The 18,948-nt window shown below is 43.7% G+C and overlaps 1 protein-coding gene across 5 annotated transcripts in view; it reads right to left on the bottom strand.

Annotated features, from left to right (window-relative positions):
* SEMA5A (semaphorin 5A) overlaps positions 1-18,948 on the bottom strand; it is a 534,007-nt gene that overhangs the window by 350,844 nt on the left and 164,215 nt on the right. Inside the window, exon 1 of one of the 5 annotated variants that reach the window (XM_065905246.1) lies at positions 18,262-18,279. The exons of the other annotated variants lie outside the window; for them this stretch is intronic. The gene's annotated coding sequence lies outside the window, so the exon portion shown is untranslated. Of the gene's footprint in view, positions 1-18,261; positions 18,280-18,948 lie in introns of those variants that run through there. 5 annotated transcript variants of the gene reach the window in all.

Below are 18,948 nucleotides of genomic sequence, written 5' to 3' on the forward strand. Positions count from 1 at the left end.
TCCCTGGGATTTTGGAAGTGATGATTAGAGAAGGAAACGCCGTGTCAAGGGAAAGAGCAGCTAAAAAGGGAGAGACCCGTGGTTTGATGGGGAGGAGATGAAATTATAGGTTTGCTGTGTTAAGCTAGGGGAAGCACATTTAATGAGAACAGGTGATTTTTAGAAGTTTATAATTTTCAGACTGTAACATGTTACCTTTTTTCCCTAAAATAAAGGCACTATAAACAGTCATCCTGGTAAGGTGCCAGGGAGGGGCATTCAGAGTCTTCATTTAGATCAGGGTTTTCTGAGCATCCTACCATCAAACTAACTCCTTGAATAGCCTTCTAGTCTAAGTGGGCTCAGATATAAACATCAGGCTCTCCCATCCTGGACTCTCACTTCTTAGTGGAATACCAGAGGGTGGGGAGAAGCATCTTTAAGTCAGCAAGTTCAGGGCTCAGTCTCAGACATATTGACCTTTAGATCCAGGCAGTTCTTTGTTCTGGGAGCTGTTCTGTGCATTTAGCACCATTACTGGCCTCTCTCTACCCACTCCCACCGAGTAACCAGTAGCACCCCACCATCTGTGCCATTGAAAATTGCCTCCAGATTTTATCAAATTGTCCTGGTTGATAATCTCTGATTTGAATGTGTCAAAATACCTCTCCCTCTTTAGAAATAAAAGAAGCTATCATCACTTGAAAGATTATTTTAAAATATGCTTATAAAAATTATCCAAGTGAATGTGTATGGAATCCTTTCAGGAGAATTTCAAGAAAAATGAAAGTCACATTAATTAAAACTATTTAGCTCCATCGGGGAAATACACGAGGAAGGAATTTTCAAAGGATCAATTTCAGGAAAAGTCATTCGAATTCCATCCTAGCATCCTTGGAAAATTAAAAGTATGTTTGGTGAGTTGATCCTAAGCGAGTGATTTTGTCAATAGGAAGATTTATTACAGAGAGCCTGGTTGGGCTGCACAATCAAATCATTTTCGTTGCAGCTACTTCAAAATGCCTCCAGCCTTCTTTTCAGTTTTCTGATGTGGGAGGGAGGAGCCCTCTATAAGCTGGATCTAAAGAAGCAAAACTCTGTATATGTGTGTTTGTGCAATAAATAACATTTCCCATTCACACCCACACTGCAAATGAATAGGCTTTGGGGAAGAGAAAATAACTGTTGCTTTTAGTTTAAAAAAAAATTACTGCTGTCAGAAGAAAAATCAAAAGAATGAAAGCTACACAAGAAGTTTTGCTTTGGAAACAAAGTCTCACTAGTTATTAATAAAAACAGATCCAAAATAAGCTTCATGTACCTCTTTTCAGGGGCGACTGGTTTTCTTCCAAGTCTTAGGTTAGAAGTGGCCACTGGAGTTGAGAGTCAGCGGAAACCTTGCCAGCCCAGCTCCTATCTGATGGCTTCAGGACCACCATCTCCGAGAGGGTGAGGTCAGCTAAGAGAACTGACCTATGAGCTGCTCGGAGAAGACCAGGAGGCTGAGCTCCAACCTCGCAGGAGCACACCGACCTTCGGGAAGATGCTCTGCATGTGCATCTTAATTGTAAAACGTTATGGTCTTTGGTACCATCAGAAACATGACAACATTTAGAAGATGGGGACGGACAGCTCTTCTAAAGGTCTGTGTTTACCCTCATCTTTCCAAGCATCTCGTGGCCCTCCTCCACGGGATCAGGTGAGCTGCTCCCCCGGGGACTGAAGCCCCAGCCCAAAGCAAAAGCAGCAGAAGCACTGAAGAAACCAGCCTACCTTTGGTACAGACCACGAGCCTTATGCCCGCACACCCTGGCACAGCCGAACGTGGCCTCCTGGAGTCTGTTGCACTATCAGCAGCTGCCAGGAAAATAGCCTGGCCCCACTGAAACCCTCCTGAGATCTTCCCGCTGCCTTCCCAAGACAAGCCCCTGCCCTTTCGCCAACGAACCACCTCCACCACTGCCAGCACCAAGGCTTCCCTTCAGCCCCTCCAGCCCAGCCATGGTCCTTCTGGTAAGCCTTGCACACGCATCTGCACATCTGCGGATGCCTCAGGCCCACGTGTGTCCTGAGGCTTCCCACTACCCAAGGTCAAGGCTGGCCTCCATCTTCTGCACACACAGCAGTTGCCTACTCTGGCCAAGGTGGCAAATCCCCTGCAGTAAATCCTGATGAATCATGAACAGTCTCTACTTCCTCATTAAGGGGTCCACGGAAAAGTCATAGCCTTCTAGGTTTCTAAATTTTGACTTCTCTCTTTTTTTACCATAAACAAGTTACCGGTTGAACATGTAGTGACAGCCCCAAGTTAGGCATTCCAACAAGCTGAACTGGCCATCTGAATGAATCAGAAACCACATAATTGATGTCCTATTTAGCATGGAGAGCTCACCCATCCCTCGCCATAGAGCAAGCACCCTTGTCAGGCGGTTTATTCAGACCCTTGGCACACAGGATACAGCAAGTGGCTCAAAAACTCATGAATTTGAGAGATGGAAGGGATATCTGAAGTCATCTCGTCACTTTGCAGCAGAGAAAGCAACAGCTCAGATGGACTGAATGGATCTTACAGGGTAAGGTAAGATCGAGTGAACAGTGGCAGGCCATGTTAAAACAGGAACAAAGCCCCCTGGCCCTTTGGCTGGCACACCTACCTTCCTGCTCACACTGGGAAGACCACACACTTAGGGCCACACGTTTAAATGACTCAAATCACACCCAGAAACACAGTTCTCTCTCTTAAGACTAAAGCATAACAGATGATGTTATGCTTTAGTTTAGATGTTTCCATGGCCTGGAAACAGGGGTCATCACTAATCCAGCCAGTCATTGGATGCCACCTGTGGGCAAGGGAGAGCGCTCTGACACAGGCGCCAAGTGAAGAGGGCACAGTCTGGGTACTTCCGGCTCACAGGTGTGAGTAACCAAGCGAGTCAAAACCTACCTTTTGATAAACACCCAGTTACCCTAGAAGTAAGAGCAAACCTTAAGAGCCACAGGAAAGGAGGAAAGGAGGAAGAAGATGTGACTTCTAAAGGGTTCAAGTTCAAGGAGGAGGAATAAAGGTCAGGGGCCATCCAAGCCCATGGGGTGTATTCAGGGCTGGAATGAACCTGTTAAATGGGTCTGGGCTGTTTCCTCATCATAACATTAGACATTCCAGGTACTGAGCAGGAAATGACATTAAGTGAAGAACCAATAAAACAATAAACTTAATGCAAAGTGTTCAAGTAAAGAGATTCCTCTATTCTTTTTCAAAAACAATAACCAAATATTGTACTCTTTGGGAAATATAGCAAAATTAAAGTTTTCTTGTTATGGTACTAAGTCTATAAAGGAGATCAGGATGTTCACCAGGCATATGGCATCTTCAATTTTTAGGTACACTTTTGTAAAAGTTGAATCCTCTTTATATTGTTTTAACCCATGTACTGTGACTGCCAAATTTCAGCCAAAAGAGGCTGCACACAAATGAATTAGTGCAGCATTTTTAGGGATGTCTTAATGAAAACCCTGACCGCCCTCAAATACGGAACCCCTTCTGCATGGCACCTCCAGGTAACTGAACGAGAAACCGACTTTCTTACTCACAGATTTTCATCATATCTGAACTGAGATGAGATGGAATTTTATGGCTATATAAAATGACCTCATGGTATAAAATGGGAAAAAGCAAACATTAAACTATTTTATACATTTCAATAATGGTTCGGCTCCAGTGACCTTATTTTATATCTCTCTTCAAAGGGAATTGTTATTACACTTTTGCCTTTTTCTCCTTGTTTAGTTCCAGATCGCCTGGAGGGATCATAAAAATAAATGAAGTCCATTAGATAAAATTATTATTTACACAAAGGCAATATTAATTTTATCTGTCAGCAGGTTTTAAAACTAAGTGAAAGTTCATTCAATGTACTTTTGTGCTAGCTAAACCAACAGGAGCTCTGTCTAAAAAAAAAAAACACCTTAAATAATGGTCCCACAAGACAAGATAACTATTAATATATTTACAATTACTAAGGGATTTATCCAGAGAAGTTCCCTCAAGGCAGGAAACTCATATGGGCAGAACAAAATAATCACGCTATAAATGACTCCCATAGTGTGACAATTACCATTCATAGCTCCTGTTCATTTCTAGGTAAGATAGGCAGGAGGTGGAGCGACACTTTGTCTCTTGTCAACCAGAAGGTGTGATGTCGATGGTGACATGTAAAAGCATCCAACAGTGGCAGGAAGAAAAGAACGCTCTCCAACATCTCTACTCTGGTCAGCATCACTGATCACCTTGTGATTGCCAAGTCTGATGAGCTTACGCAACTGGGCATCTATCACCATGGCAACTGTGCTTGTGACCTCTGCTCTTAAATGTCTCCCCAAACCCTCCCCTCCCTGGCTTCCTTAACCATGCCAGCCTCCCAGTGTTCCACTGCATTCAGAACCCTTATTTCTCACTCTTCCCTTGAAATGAACGTGCAGCTCAGCCTTTCCCAAACATTCATTTCTTCTCCGTCCACACACTCTCAGTGGCCCATCTCTTCAAACTCAATGACTTGATACAGTTCCTAAAGCGGGTGACATCCAAGTCTATAATGCTCTGTGAATCCTCTGTACATAATGCAGATCTATAAATCAAAATAGACCTCCTCCCAAAATAGACCTCTTCACATAAATCAAACAGAAGGACTCCATCTGAGGGTGACTTCCTTGTCTGCCTTATCAACTGTATCCTTTATGCCTACTTTCGCTCATTGCTGCTCCCCATTCATTCCAACATCCAAAGCATAATCCAAGGACTCACCCCATCTGCCCTCCTTCATCTTCCCAAAGCTCCTCTATCATTTTGTCACTGTGTTCTGAGAACTCTCCCCCAAGCCACTGGAAAAGACCCCAATGCTGGGAAAGATTGAGGGCAGGAGGAGTAGGGGACGACAGAGGATGAGATGGTTGGATGGCCTCACTGACTCGATGGACATGAGTTTAAGCAAACTCCGGGAGATGGTGATGGACAGGGAGGCCTGGCATGCTGCAGTCCCAAGGGTCACAAAGAGTCAGATACAACTGAGTGACTGAACAGCAACAATTCCTCCCTACCCCAAACACCCTCTCTATTTCTCACCTCTACAATATTGGCCATTTTTTGACAGATTTTCTTGCCTCCAGTTCCAGTTTTTAAGCTTCATCTCTGAGTAACAATCTTCTCTGATTCTTTCCCACTTTCCTCCACTCCCATGGGGCCCCGACACATCAACACTCATTTCTATTTGTCACCCTGAATTACAATGACCTGTGTACATGCTTCATTTGAAAATCAGGCTGTGACAATCTCAGCCTCTGGACAATACAGAAGGTACAGTGTATACGCAAAAAAAATTATCTCATGAGAAATGAGCCAGTAGAGAGAAACAAGGCACACTCGCACATACCTCTCTACCTTCTTATCAATATTGATGCTTCCATTAAAATGCAATTCTTGTTCCCTTTCCTTCCATAACTCTGGTAGTCACTGTCACAGATGTTTTATTCCTCTATTAAAATTCTCTTAACATCTGGTCCAAATACAAGGATTCCCACGGTTTTGAGAAATGTCCTTTCTAAATGTCATAATTTTCCAATTAATGGTCAAAGGGATGAAGGGATTACCATAGGCAGACCAGCTAAAAAGAGGAAGTCTCACTGGGCCTGGAAACATGAAAGCACATGGAAGATATAACTGAAGTTTGTGAACCCTGAGGGGTTTGGATAAGTTATTCTAGCACACCATAATTCGCTGCAACCGCTTGGAAAAAAAATCATAGGATGAAAAAGGAAGAAATTACAACTCACAGCAGAAGTAAATTCATCAAATTCATTGTTGTAGGGTGAAAATACAAATAACTTGAAATAGCATCAGATAAATCTGAGGCTTCCCCAGTGGCTCAGCAGTAAAGAATCTGCCTGCAATGTAGGAGACTTTCAGGAGATAAGCGTCCAATCTCTGGGTAGGGAAGATCCCCTGAAAGGGGGAATGGCAACCCACTCAAGATTCTTGCCTGGAAAATTCCATGGACAGAAGAGTCTGGTGGGCTACAGTCCATGGGGTCATAAAGAGTCAGACATGACTGAGCACACACACAGCAGGTGGTAACAGATAAATTTACAGATAATAGACTACTAACAATTTGGGAAAACTACGGTGTTTAGTGAGAAGGCTGCTGATTGGTGTCAGATTTCAGTTGGGAATGGCCCCGTGTGTGACATCTAATGATACCTATTAGGTCCACTGGGATTTCCCCAGTGGCTCAGATAGTAAAGAATCTGCCTGGAATGCAGGAGACCTGGGTTTGATCCTTGGGTTGGGAAGGGAAGATCCCCTGCAGAAGGGCAAGGCAACCCACTCCAGTATTCTTGCCTGGAAAATTCCATGGACAGAGGAGCCTGGTGGGCTATAGTCCATGAGGTCACAAAGAGTCAGACGCAACTTAGCATGCACGCACATTAAATCCAATGGACCAACATGTCAAAGCTTATTCATTGGAGTTCAAATCTGTTACACTCTTTGGTCTAAGAACAAAAAAGATAAACCTCACAAGCACTAATTATATTTGGGAGGCAGTTATTCAAAAACAAGAATAAGAAATCCTTACTAAAATAAATAATAATTGCAGTTAATATTGCATTGCATCTTTGCAATTTGCTAAAAGAGCGAATGAGACTTCCCAGGTGGCACTGTGGAAAAGTATCCGCCTACCAATGCAGGAGGCGCATGTTCGATCCCTAGTTTGGGAAGATCCCCTGGAGGAGGAAATGGCAACCCACTCCAGTATTCTTGCCTGAAAAATTCCATGGTCAGAGGAGCCGGGTAGGGTATAGTCCATGGGTTTGAAAAGAGTCAGGCATGACTGAGTGACTGAGCACACAAGAGGGCAGACTGTAAAAGTTCTCAACAAGAAAAAAATACTGAGACATATAATATCGAAATCAAAGATTCCACTATCAGAGAATGATAAAATATAAGAAACTGCAAAGAAGGTTATATGGTTACGTACAGCATCAATACACCTCTTGTTTTCCTGAAACAAGCTTGTAAAATAAGCATCAGTATTCTTTCGTATTCTACAGATGTGGAGACAAGACTCAAGGAGGTCCCACAGATAAATGGAACAGCTAACAATTTTAACAGGTACATCCCTGGTTCCAAATCCACAGTCATCTCACTACACTGAAGATCCTGCCTCTGTGTATACAATAATCATTTATTGGCTAGAGACTGGAGCCCTGCTAGACACATAGATCATCTGGTTGAAAAATAAGCAGGTGCTCTATTTCTATCAACTGACTTCATATTGGGCTTGAACATGTGTTTCCTTGCAGATAGAGATTTTGCTAAATAACTGGCACCATCATCCATAGACCCTGAAGTCAGAGATCTCATGGACCAGACTTTAATCCAGCCAGTGATGAACATACACCAGCCTAAGCAGAACTATGAGATGGCCTTGGAATCTTCTGTCATCCTCTTCCCGCCATCTATACATCCTACTGGGAGCCCAAGACGTGCAAGAGCAGCTATCAGGTGGGGAATATCAATGGACATCTCAGCTCCACGTTGACCCTGAAACTGCAACTTCCATCTCTTCACTTCTACTTGAGTGCAAAGAATTACCTCCAATCAAACAAGGACCTAACATGCCCCTAGCTGCCACTCTTCCCCAAATCTGCTTCCTCCCGGAGTCCCCCGCTATCATAACTAGAGTCATTTTGGTGTCTCTAATTTCCCCATGTGGTACTCTAAACCATCAATAAACCCTGTCCTTTGGATCACACTTCACACTGATGCTGAAGCTCCAGACTTTGGCCACCTGGTGCAAAGAGCCGACTCATTGGAAAAGACCTTGATGCTGCAAGAGACTAAAGGCAAAAGGAGAAGAGGGGCAGAGGATAAGATGGTTAGATGGCATCACCGACTCAATAGACATTAATTTGAGCAAACACCGGGAGATAGTGAAGGACAGGGGAACCTGGCGTGCTGCAAGGAGTCCATGCGGTCGCAGAAGAGTGGGACACGACTTAGTGACTGAACAATAACAACAACGGATCTCACACCTGGCCCTCTCTCCCCTCAAAGGGTGCGTCCCACCTGACGCTGTTTCCTCTCCCACCTGCACCCAGCAGAACCTGTCTCATCAGAGTCTGGGGCTTTTCTCTCTTGACTCCCCTCCACAGAAGTCTCTTATCTACATTGCAACCAGAGTAATCTTTATAAAGAGACTGAAAATGCCAAACTCTTAGAAGCAGAGCGTAGAACTGGCTGCCAGCAGTTGGGGACTGGGAGAAGCCGGAAGGAGGACAAAGGTTCAGTTACACGGGATGAAAATGTTCTAGACATTTAATGGGCAGCACGGCGACCATCGTCAGAAATACACACTGTGTGCTTGCCATGTGCTAACAGGCTAGGTCTTAAACGTCCTCACTAAATTCTGTGCCCAGAATTTAATCCATCCAGTGATGAACATACACCAGCCTGAGCAGAACCATGAGATGGCCTTGGCATCTTCTGTCATCCTCTTCCCACCATCTATACATCCTACTGGGAGCCCAAGACGTGCAAGAGCAGCTATCGGGTGGGGAATATGTTAAGGTCAGCGGGCACACACGGGCACACACGGGCAACAGACGAAGGGGTGGATGTGTTCAGTAGCTTGAGTGTGACAATCATTTCACAAAGTGTATATACAACAAAACATCCCATCGCACAGTCCTAACCATATGGTATGTTTATATGAATTCCTAATATCGGAGGGCCTTTGCATTACAAGCCCATACATAACAAAATCATGGCAGGTTGTCATTTTTTAATTTTTATTGGAGTAGAGTTGCTTTACATGGTTGTTTCTACTGTACAGCAAAGTGAGGCAGCTCTGGGTATGTATATATATATTCCCACTTTTGTTGATTTCCTTCCCACTTAGCTCATTTTCATATAACTGATTCACTTGCTTTATTAAGATCTTACGTCACTTGTAATTTTTGATCCTATTCTGGTGAGTGCAGCCATGAAATTAAAAGATGCTTGCTCCTTGGAAGGAAAGTTATGACCAACCTAGACAGCATATTAAAAAGCAGAGACATTACTTTGCCAACAAAGATCCGTCTAGTCAAGGCTATGGTTTTTCCAGTGGTCATGTATGGATGTGAGAGTTGGGCTATAAAGAAAGCTGAGAGAATAAGAATTGATGCTTTTGAACTGTGGTGTTGGAGAAGACTCTTGAGAGTCCCTTGGACTGCAAGGAGATCCAACCAGTCCATCCTAAAGGAGATCAGTCCTGCGTGTTCATTGGAAGGACTGATGCTGAAGCTGAAACTCCAATACTTTGGCCACCTGATGTGAAGAGCTGATTCATTTGAAAAGACCCTGATGCTGGGAAAGATCAAGGGCAGGAGGAGAAGGGGATGACAGAGGATGAGATGGTTGGATGGCATCACCGACACAATGGACATGGGTTTGGGTGGACTCCAGGAGTTGGTGACGGACAGGGAGGCCTGTCGTGCTGCAGTTCATGGGGTCGCAAAGAGTCAGACACGACTGAGCAACTGAACTGAACTGAACTGTAAGTAAAATTGCGTATTACCTTTTTTAGGCTTTTAGGTGTTGTTATCAAAGTTACAAAGTTTCATAAAATTGTTGAGATAATCACCCAATAAAATTTCCATCCTATTTGCTCTTTAAGAAAACAAAAACAAAAAGCACATTGTACACCGTTATGTGCTGCGCTAAGCTGCTCCAGTCAAGTCCGACTCTCATCAACCCTATAGCCTGTAGCTACCAGCAACCCTGTAGCCTACCAGGTTCCTCTGTCCATGGGATTTTTCCAACAAGAATCCTGGAGTGGGTTGCCATGCCCTCCTCCAGGGGATCTTTCCAACCCAAGGATCGAACCTGTGTCTCTTAAGCCTCCTGCCCTGGAAGGTGGGTTCTTTACTACCAGTGCCACCTGGGAGGCCCCGTTGTATACTGTAAATACATGCAATTTTTATTTGTCAACTGTACCTCAATAAAGCTGGACAAAAGAATCCATTATAATAAAATATCTGCATGTTTTTAAAGGATGGACCCCACCCACTTCTGCACCTTTCCCCCCAGCACTTCTATGCACCATTCTGGGACCACACACACACCCATGCATACACACACCCAGGTACACACAGGCACACACTCATCTCTCTGGTATTTTTGCCCACTGAGCTCATCAGCTTTCATATGCCACTTGCCACTCCTTAGGTCCAGAGGTCATTTCTCCAGGTTGTTTCAAAGCCTCCTTCTCATTCCTCAGGTTTCTCCCAACGTCATCTCCTCAGAAATGACTCCCAACCTGGCAGGCTGACACGGCCTCTCACTGTCTAGTAGATTCTGTTCTGTTCTCTTCTTAAGTGAAATTGAATGTGAAGTCGTTCAGTCGTATCCGACTCTTTGCAACCCCGTGGACTGTAGCCCACCAGGCTCCTCTGTCCATGGGATTCTCCAGGCAAGAATACTGGAGTGGGTTGCCATTTCCTTCTCCAGGGAATCTTCCCGACCTAGGGATCAAACCCAGGTCTCCCGCATTGCAGACAGGTGCTTTAACTTCTGAGCCACCAGGGAAGCCCTTAAAATTACATGAAATCACTCCACTGATGTATCTTGCTTATGGCCTGTTTAATCCACAAGAATATCGGAGCTGGAGGACTGAGCCTCGGTCACGCTCAGTGGATGTTCCCAGAGTCCAGAAGAAAGTATGATATTAAATATTATCGCCTGACTGACAAGGTCCTAGAAAGGAAAGAAACCAAGACAGCCTTCAGCTAAGTGATGGAAAAAATTGCTCTAAAGGCTTGAATGCTTTCTGCCAATGCCTCTGAGTGGTGCTTACCAGAAGCTTCAGGAGCATTTCTACAGAAAACTACAAGTTTCCTCACAAGCAATCAGTCTATTAGGTGAGATTTCAGGAGAAGAAGTCAGCAAAGCCCATGAATGAGATGGCACAAAAGCATGGAACAAATAGCGTGTAATACAACGCTGGGACCTGCAGATGTGCTGTGAACATATGGTGTTTTATTCTTCACTTCATTAGCCTGAAATGTGGAAAGGTCACTGAGGACATTACAATAAAGGTCTCTGTGGTTTAAAGTAATCCCCAAGTGTTTTAAGTTCTACATTTTCTAAATATTAAAAAAGAGGTGACAGTGGATGTGTTAATGGAAACACAATAAGAATTCCTAAATTCGAGTCCAGGAAAAGCAGGGACAGATTGCATCAATTTGGCAAGCTGTTCCCAGGTGGTGCTAGTGGTAAAAACTTTGTTTGCCAATGCAGGAGGCTCAGGAGACATCAGTTCAATCCCTGGTCTAGGAAGATTTCCTGGAGATGGAAATGGCAACCCACTCCAGTATTTTTGCCTGGGAAACTCCATGGACAGAGGAACCTGGTGGTCTACAGTCCACAGGGTCACAAAGAGCCAGGCACAACTGAGCCACTGAGCACACACACACAACACAATGAACACTCTTCAACTGTGAGGCTTCAACAGAATTGCAGGAGGTCTGCTTGCTTCCCGTGCCATGAGAAAAGAAAAAGTACCTACCGTCCCCCAATCCCAGTGACCCACCTGCCCACCACTGCTGGCGTGGGAGAGGTAGCCATTCAGAGAAGCGTAGGCACACAGACTTTGGACCTAGACTGCCTGGGTTTCACTTAGCTCCAACACTAGCCTTATGCCCGAGGGTCCATTATCTGTCAAATGGGGATAAAAGCCATGGCTTAAGATCACATGCGTTAATTTGAAAGAACATAGATAACTCCCTAGCAATTAGGAAGCACCAGAAAAGTTTTAATAAACAAATAAGGGTTATATTTTAAATGCTTCTTAAAATTTGCAGGGGGAAAAGAAAAAAAAAAACCACCAGCTACCAAATTAGTGTCTTCCTACAAAGGGATGATAAAATCAGTTCATGGTTTAAAAAGAGCTGTGATGGTGGGCGGCCTCGGCCTTAGGAAAATTCTACATCTCCCCAGGAAGCATGTAAAAGAACATTCAGAGCAGCATTTTTCATAATAGCCAAAAGCTAGAAATAACAGAGGTGTCCACTGAGAGAATGGGAAAGTTTATGGTTTTTCATATCACGGGGAAAATGGATGGGTACCAGCTGCATGCAATGTAAACAAACATTAGAAACATCACGGTGAGAGAAAAAGTCAAGAATAATATAAAATACAGTAAATCAATATTTGGGATTCCCAGATGGCACCAGTGGTAAAGAACCATCTTGCCAATGCAGGTCCGATCCCTGAGTCAGGAAGATCCCCTGGAAAGGGGAATGACTACCCACTCCAGTATTCTGGTCTGGAGAGTCCCATGGACAGAGGAGCCTGGCGGGCTACAATCGTAGGGTTGCAAAAAGTTGGACACAACTGAAGAGACTTAGCATGCACGTGTGCAAATTGATACCTATTGAAAATATACAAAATTAAAGGATAATTTGAATTTGTTAAAACAATATTTAAATACAATATTGTAAATCAACTATACAGTTACGAAAAGATAATAAGAATTGTAGAAACATGCTGCAAGACAGCTTAAAAATGTGAATAAGACATAAAAAATGTATTTAAAAAACAAGGAAGGAACTGTAAACGAAACTTCACAGTGGTGTTAACGTGCAAGTTACTAAAGGTTGAAAGAACGTGTAACTCTATGGCTGATTCATATCAATGTATGACAAAAACCACTGAAAAATTAAAAAAAAAATAAAAGAACAATGGAGGAATTTCACTACTTCATCACCTCCCCATGATCAAGCCACTTGGATCAGTTAGACCCACTAATCCTCTTGAGCCCCATCCACTCCCCTGGTTTTTCACTTCCACCCTCTGCCTAGACCACACCCTCTTTTCTGTGTCTCTCTTAGAACCCCATGCCTCCTCTGAGGTCCATATCATCACCAGCTCCCCTCTGTCTATTACCATTTCCCCTGCAAGAAGCAAGGGCCCTCTACCAGGCCTCCTTGGGAAGCAACTGTCTACAAGGCCATCAGCTCACCTCATCTTACAATCTGGCTTCTTCTGCTGTGTGATGGGGCCACCCAGGAGACCCTGCGCCACACACATTACTACAGGTCCTCAAAGGGAAAGTGAAAGTCGCTCAGTCATGTTTGACTGTTTAGAAACGCCATGGGCTGTACAGTCCATGGAATTCTCCAGGTCAGAATACTGGGGTGGGTAGACATTCCCTTTTCCGTGGGATCTTCCCAACTCAGGCATCGAACCCAGGTCTCCTGCATTGCAGGCAGATTCTTTACCAGCTGAGTCACCAGGGAAGCCCATATAGCCCCTCAAAGCTCACCACATTTTTTTTTTTTTTTGCACTTAGAGATGACCTAATATTTGTTGAAGGAAAAGAACAACCAATCACTTACAAACAGCAGAAAGAATATCCAGCTAATATAGGAGGAGGCTGAGGAACAGATGAGTTTTGGAAGCTAGGGAATTGTATAAACGAGCTAGAATGATCACATTTTGGCAGAGAAATAGAAGAAAAATCTCAGGGTAGAATTTTCTGAGAATGGGAGTAGTAAACACATTTATCTGCTAGAAGTGAAAAGACCAAAGTTACTTTTATAATGAAATCAAATAAATCATGGCACATTCATACTATTAAATAGTACACAGCCTGTAAAACCAATGTAGCAAAACTGTACACACAGACACAAAAATCCAATAATGATGCTGAAAATATAAAGTGTAGACGTTTACTTATCTATACAGAGAGAAAAAGGAGTAGGATTCCATTTTTGACTGAAATAAGCCAGATGATTTTCATGCTTGTATGTTTGTGGGTGAAAGAAAACTTTGATTACTCCTAGGAAGTGGAGGGTAATTTATATATGTCTGTATTTTGTAATTTATTTCTTTTTAATTGGAGGATAATTGATTTACAAGATTGTGTTGGTTTCTGACACACATAAATTTTAATTAGCCATAGGTATACACATATCCGTTGGAGAAGACTTTGAGAGTCCCTTGGACTGCAAGGAGATCCAACCAGTCCATCCTAAAGGAGATCAGTCCTGGGTGTTCATTGGAAGGACTAAGGCTGAGGCTGAAACTCCAATACTTTGACCACCTCATGAGTTGACTCATTGGAAAAGACCCTGATGCTGGGAGGGACTGGGAGCAGGAGGAGAAGGGGACGACAGAGGATGAGATGACTGGATGGCATCACTGACTCGATGGGCATGAGTTTGAGTAAACTCCGGGAGTTATTAATGGACAGGGAGGCCTGGCGTGCTGCGATTCATGGGGTCGCAAAGAGTCGGACACGACTGAGTGACTGAACTGAACTGAACTGACACACATATCCTCTCCCTCTTAAACCTTGTCCCCACCTCCTACTCCATTCCACCCGCGAGGTTATCACAGAGTTCCAGGTTGGCGTTCCCTGTGTCATAGAGCAAATTCCCGCTGGTTATCTCTTAGACATGGTCATGGGTAGGTTTCCAAGTTACTCTCTCCGTTCGCCCCTCTCTCTTTCCCCCATTGTGTCCACAGGTCTGTCCTCTATGTCCGCATCTCCACTGTTGTCCTGTAAGTCAGTTCTAATGAGATGGATGACCCTAGAGCCTATTATACAGAGTGAAGTCAGAAAGAACAAAACAAATACCATATATTAATGCATACATACGGACTCTAAAGAGATTAGACGATTCTTCTGTATTGTTTGAATTTTCAACAAGTATTGACTTCGTTTGTAACTTAGAGTAAGCAAAAAATATTAGTATTTAGGTTTAAGATAAGTGAACAGGGTGAGATTCATTTTCTGGATTAGTTAATGAGACTGGGGCTAAGTTCCATCTGTAGATTCAGTTCAGGCTGACTCACTGGATAGAAGGGATACAAAATGATGGGAGAACAGGAGCTGGGGGCAGGACAGAAAGCAAAGCAAGTTTAAAGAGGGGATGACGAGAAGGTAAAAATATTGACAGAGCAGACGCTAACTTTCCATAAGAATTTTCCAAACCCAACAGGAAACCCCTACTATTCTCATTTAAAATCAGGTGAACATTTAAAATCATTTAAAATCAGGTGAAAATAGAGGATACGCAGGTGTAAACTGTGAGTCAGTGAGAGACATTTCTGCAACCGGGATCTCCAAGGCCTTTCCTCACTATACTCATTTTACCTGGGGAAGAAAGGAAACCTTCACTCTAACCTAAGCAAATGGGATTGGTCTTATCAGCCTAGAAAATAAAGCGTAATATGCAAAGCCCTCTGCTTAGACAGAGAAGAAATGATCAGGCACACAGGCGTTGACAAATGTTTTCCAAACTTGACATGACATTCCTGCGTTTTGTCCTCAAAGTGCCCCTTTAGCTTGGGAAATAGCACCCGCTGTGAAATCACTTAGGAAAGTTAGCGCACATGTTTGTTTTGTCGATAAGCAGTAGACTGTGTTTCTGGGTGAGCGCCTACACGAAAGTGATGTGCTTTCTGTAACACCATACGTAAGCGTTGCAAAATGTCATGGCTAATCTTGCTATTCCGGAAAATTCGAACAGTTCCCTCTGATTACAGCTGCAGGACCGCAGACAGCAGCTCACTGCCCGCAGAGATAACACTGGAGGGGATGAGGCAAGCTATGGAAGAAAGCTTGGCTTGCCAGGTGGTCAAGAACCCCCCTGCCAATGCAGGAGACATTGAGATGTGGGCTCGATCCCTAGGTCGGGAAGATTTCCCGGAGGAGGGCAAGGCAACCCACTCTAGTATTCTTGCCTGGAGAATCCCATGGACAGAGGAGCCTGGTGGGCTACAGTCCACAGGGTCACAAAGAGTGGGACACAACGGAAGTGACTTAGCATGCAGGCACAGAAGAAAGTTACCTATTTAAGAAGTCTGAAAGAAAAGTTTGTTTCCACCTTGTACTATCCAGTATTGCTTAATGACTGTCTTTTTGCAAAACAAATAATGAGGCACTTGGCAGTAGCTATGACCACTTGAAAAAAAAAAAAAAAAACTGTTTTCTTTGATACACCAGCACACATCCACACAGAGAAAAAAATTTTTTAAGACATATTTTATTTATTTCTTGGCCGTGCCATGTGGGTTATAGGTTCTTATTAATAATAGGTCCCCCACCAGGGATTGAACCCGAGCCCTCAGCAGGGAAAGGGTCAAGTCCTAACCACTGGAACACAGAGGAATTCCCCCAGAAAAATTTTAAGAGACTTAAAAGAATTCATACACTTTGTCTTGGTGCTTTCATCTGAAGGACCTTCCCTGAAGAAATTGATCAGATAAGTCAATACATATTCACATCGAGATATAGTCCTTCTAGTCTGATTATCATACATTAATTACAACCATGATATGGAAACTTCAGTTTAGAGAAATGGAAATGGTTCTATATAGATATAATACAGAATATCAGAAAGAGAGACTATTGTTTTTAAGAGAAATTTTAAGGACATGAGAAATACTCAAGATACAATATAAAGTATACAGCCAGTAAGCTAACCTCTGTGCCTGGCCCATAAGCAAGTGCACACACACAGCACACCCACAAATGCACACACACAGATGGTCTCATACTGACGTGCAAACATAAAAACACTGGGAGCCTCGGGTCTGAGGTTGACAGTAAATTGGATGCAAATTTCAGTTATGTCTCTTGCTCGTTGTATGGAGTCTATTTCCATCTTCAAGTGGGGATAACCTTTGAGGACTTAATGTTTTAATCAATATGAAATGCTGAGAACAAAACTAGCCCCACTGTAAGTGCTCAATTATTGTTAGACACAGCCTCGTGGATCTGAATGGTTACAAATAACATCTGGAGGGAAATTTATCCAATCATTAGTACCGTCTGAGATGTGTGGTTCAGCATAATTTTTTAATACTTTTGGGGGTTGTTTTTGCTAGTTTCCTGCAGACAGACATGTGAGGTTATTATCATCAGAAATGTTTCCGTATTCTTTGAGAAAATACTGCAGAGAATAATCAAGATGAATGGGGGATGTCATGTGGCAGCCTGGATGGGAGGGGAGTTTGGGGGAGAATGGATGCATGTATACCTATGCCTGAGTCTACTAGATGATCATCTGAAACTACCACAACATTGTTAACTGGCTCTACGCCAAAACAAAATTAAAAGTTTAAAAAATATTTAAAAAAACAAACAAACCATGAACTGGAGATGTAAATTCCCTCTCTGACTCAGTCTATTCAGCAGAGGACAGAAGCAACTCTCATCAGTCCAGTTTCTGCATATCTGTAACACATGTCATGCTTGAAGATGCTAGCAAGAATAGGGAAGATGGTTTTGAAAACAGCCTTTAATTATTTTTAAAAGGGCCAGATTCTTGTATCTCGTCAGAGCTAGGTTGCCATCTAAAAAGCATTTCTAAACTCATAAGCACCTACTGCATCTGAGTGGTCCCCTTCAATGAGAAGAGCAGGTCAGTGCAATTAATTTCACAGAGAAACACAACACAACGAGATGACATACCCACTCTCTGGAGGAAATTCCACATGGCCAAAGATTTTGCTCACAGCAGGAGAGTAGAATTTAATTTAGATACCTTACCTAAGCAGCAGGTCCCTGGTGACTCCGCAGTAAAGAATCCGCCAGCTAATTCGGAAGATGCAGGAGACACGGGTTCAATCCTCAGGTCGGGAAGATCCCCTGGAATGGGAAGTGGCAACCCACTCCAGTATTCTTGCCTAGGAAACCCCATGGAAAGAGGAGACGGGCATGGTGCAGTCCATGGGGTCACAAAGAGTCAGACATAACTTAGCGACCGAACAACCACCACCTAAGCAGCATATTGACCCAAGATCAGCTGAAGCCAGCTTGAAAGTGAAAGTGTTAGTCACTCAGTTGTGTCCGACTCTTTGTGACTCCATGGATTGTAGCCCGCCAGGCTCCTCTGTCCATGGGACTCTTCAGGCAAGAACACTGGAGCAGGTAGCCTTTCCCTTCTGCGCGGTATCTTCCCAACTCAGGGATCAAACCCAGGTCTCCCGCATTGCAAGCGGATTCTTTACTATCTGAGCCACCAGGGAAGCCCATTTCTCTACATGTGTGTGTGTGTGTTAGTCGCTCAGTCTTGTTCGACCCTTTGCAACCCCACGGATTGTAGCTCGTCAGATTCCTCTGTCTGTGGAATTCTCCAGGCAAGAATACTGGAGTGGGTAGCTGTTCCCTTCTGCAGGGGATCTTCCCAACTCAGGGATCAAACCCAGGTCTCCCGCATTGCTGGCAGATTCTTTACCATCTGAGCCGAAGTCAGCAGAGAAAAATCAAGGAAGACAGGATGACGTCCCGAAGTCCAGGAAAGCTATGACAATAGTGTGGCATCAAACGGGAGATCATATGAAGGGTGTCCGCGGTGCTCGTCCATAAATTTCTAAATGGAATTCAGAGCTAGAGTGCGAGACCACATCGCTGGAGTCTTCATTCATCTTCCGAGTCTCTCCCACATGCCATACTGAAAATAAAATACAGCAAGACCATAACCCTTCAAAAGCTCGTTGTCCAATATTTTTCCCTCGTGGTTAACGGTGATTCTCAAAGATTAGAACAGAAGAGGTTATAGGAAAAGGCAAGAGTGCAGACACATTGAAAAAACAATTTCTTAGCAGCTGAGAGGCACAGCCAAGCAGCCCAGTTTGACTTAAGATACTGCTGCTGCTGCTGCTAAGTCGCTTCAGTCATGTCCGACTCTGTGCGACCCCATAGACGGCAGCCCACCAGGCTCCTCCATTCATGGGATTTTACAGGCAAGAGTACTGGAGTGGGGTGCCATTGCCTTCTCCAGACCTAAGATACTAAAGAGCTGCAATCCAGGTGTGCCAGGGACCAACCCCTTCAGCCTCCAGGTGAAAAGTCGCCACTCTAAGAGTCAGACACAACTTGGAGACTGAAAAGCTACCAAAACTACCCACAAAATGTCACCATT

The sequence above is a fragment of the Muntiacus reevesi genome, chromosome 14, assembly GCF_963930625.1.
Source record: "Muntiacus reevesi chromosome 14, mMunRee1.1, whole genome shotgun sequence".
Classification (NCBI taxonomy): Eukaryota; Metazoa; Chordata; class Mammalia; order Artiodactyla; family Cervidae; genus Muntiacus; species Muntiacus reevesi.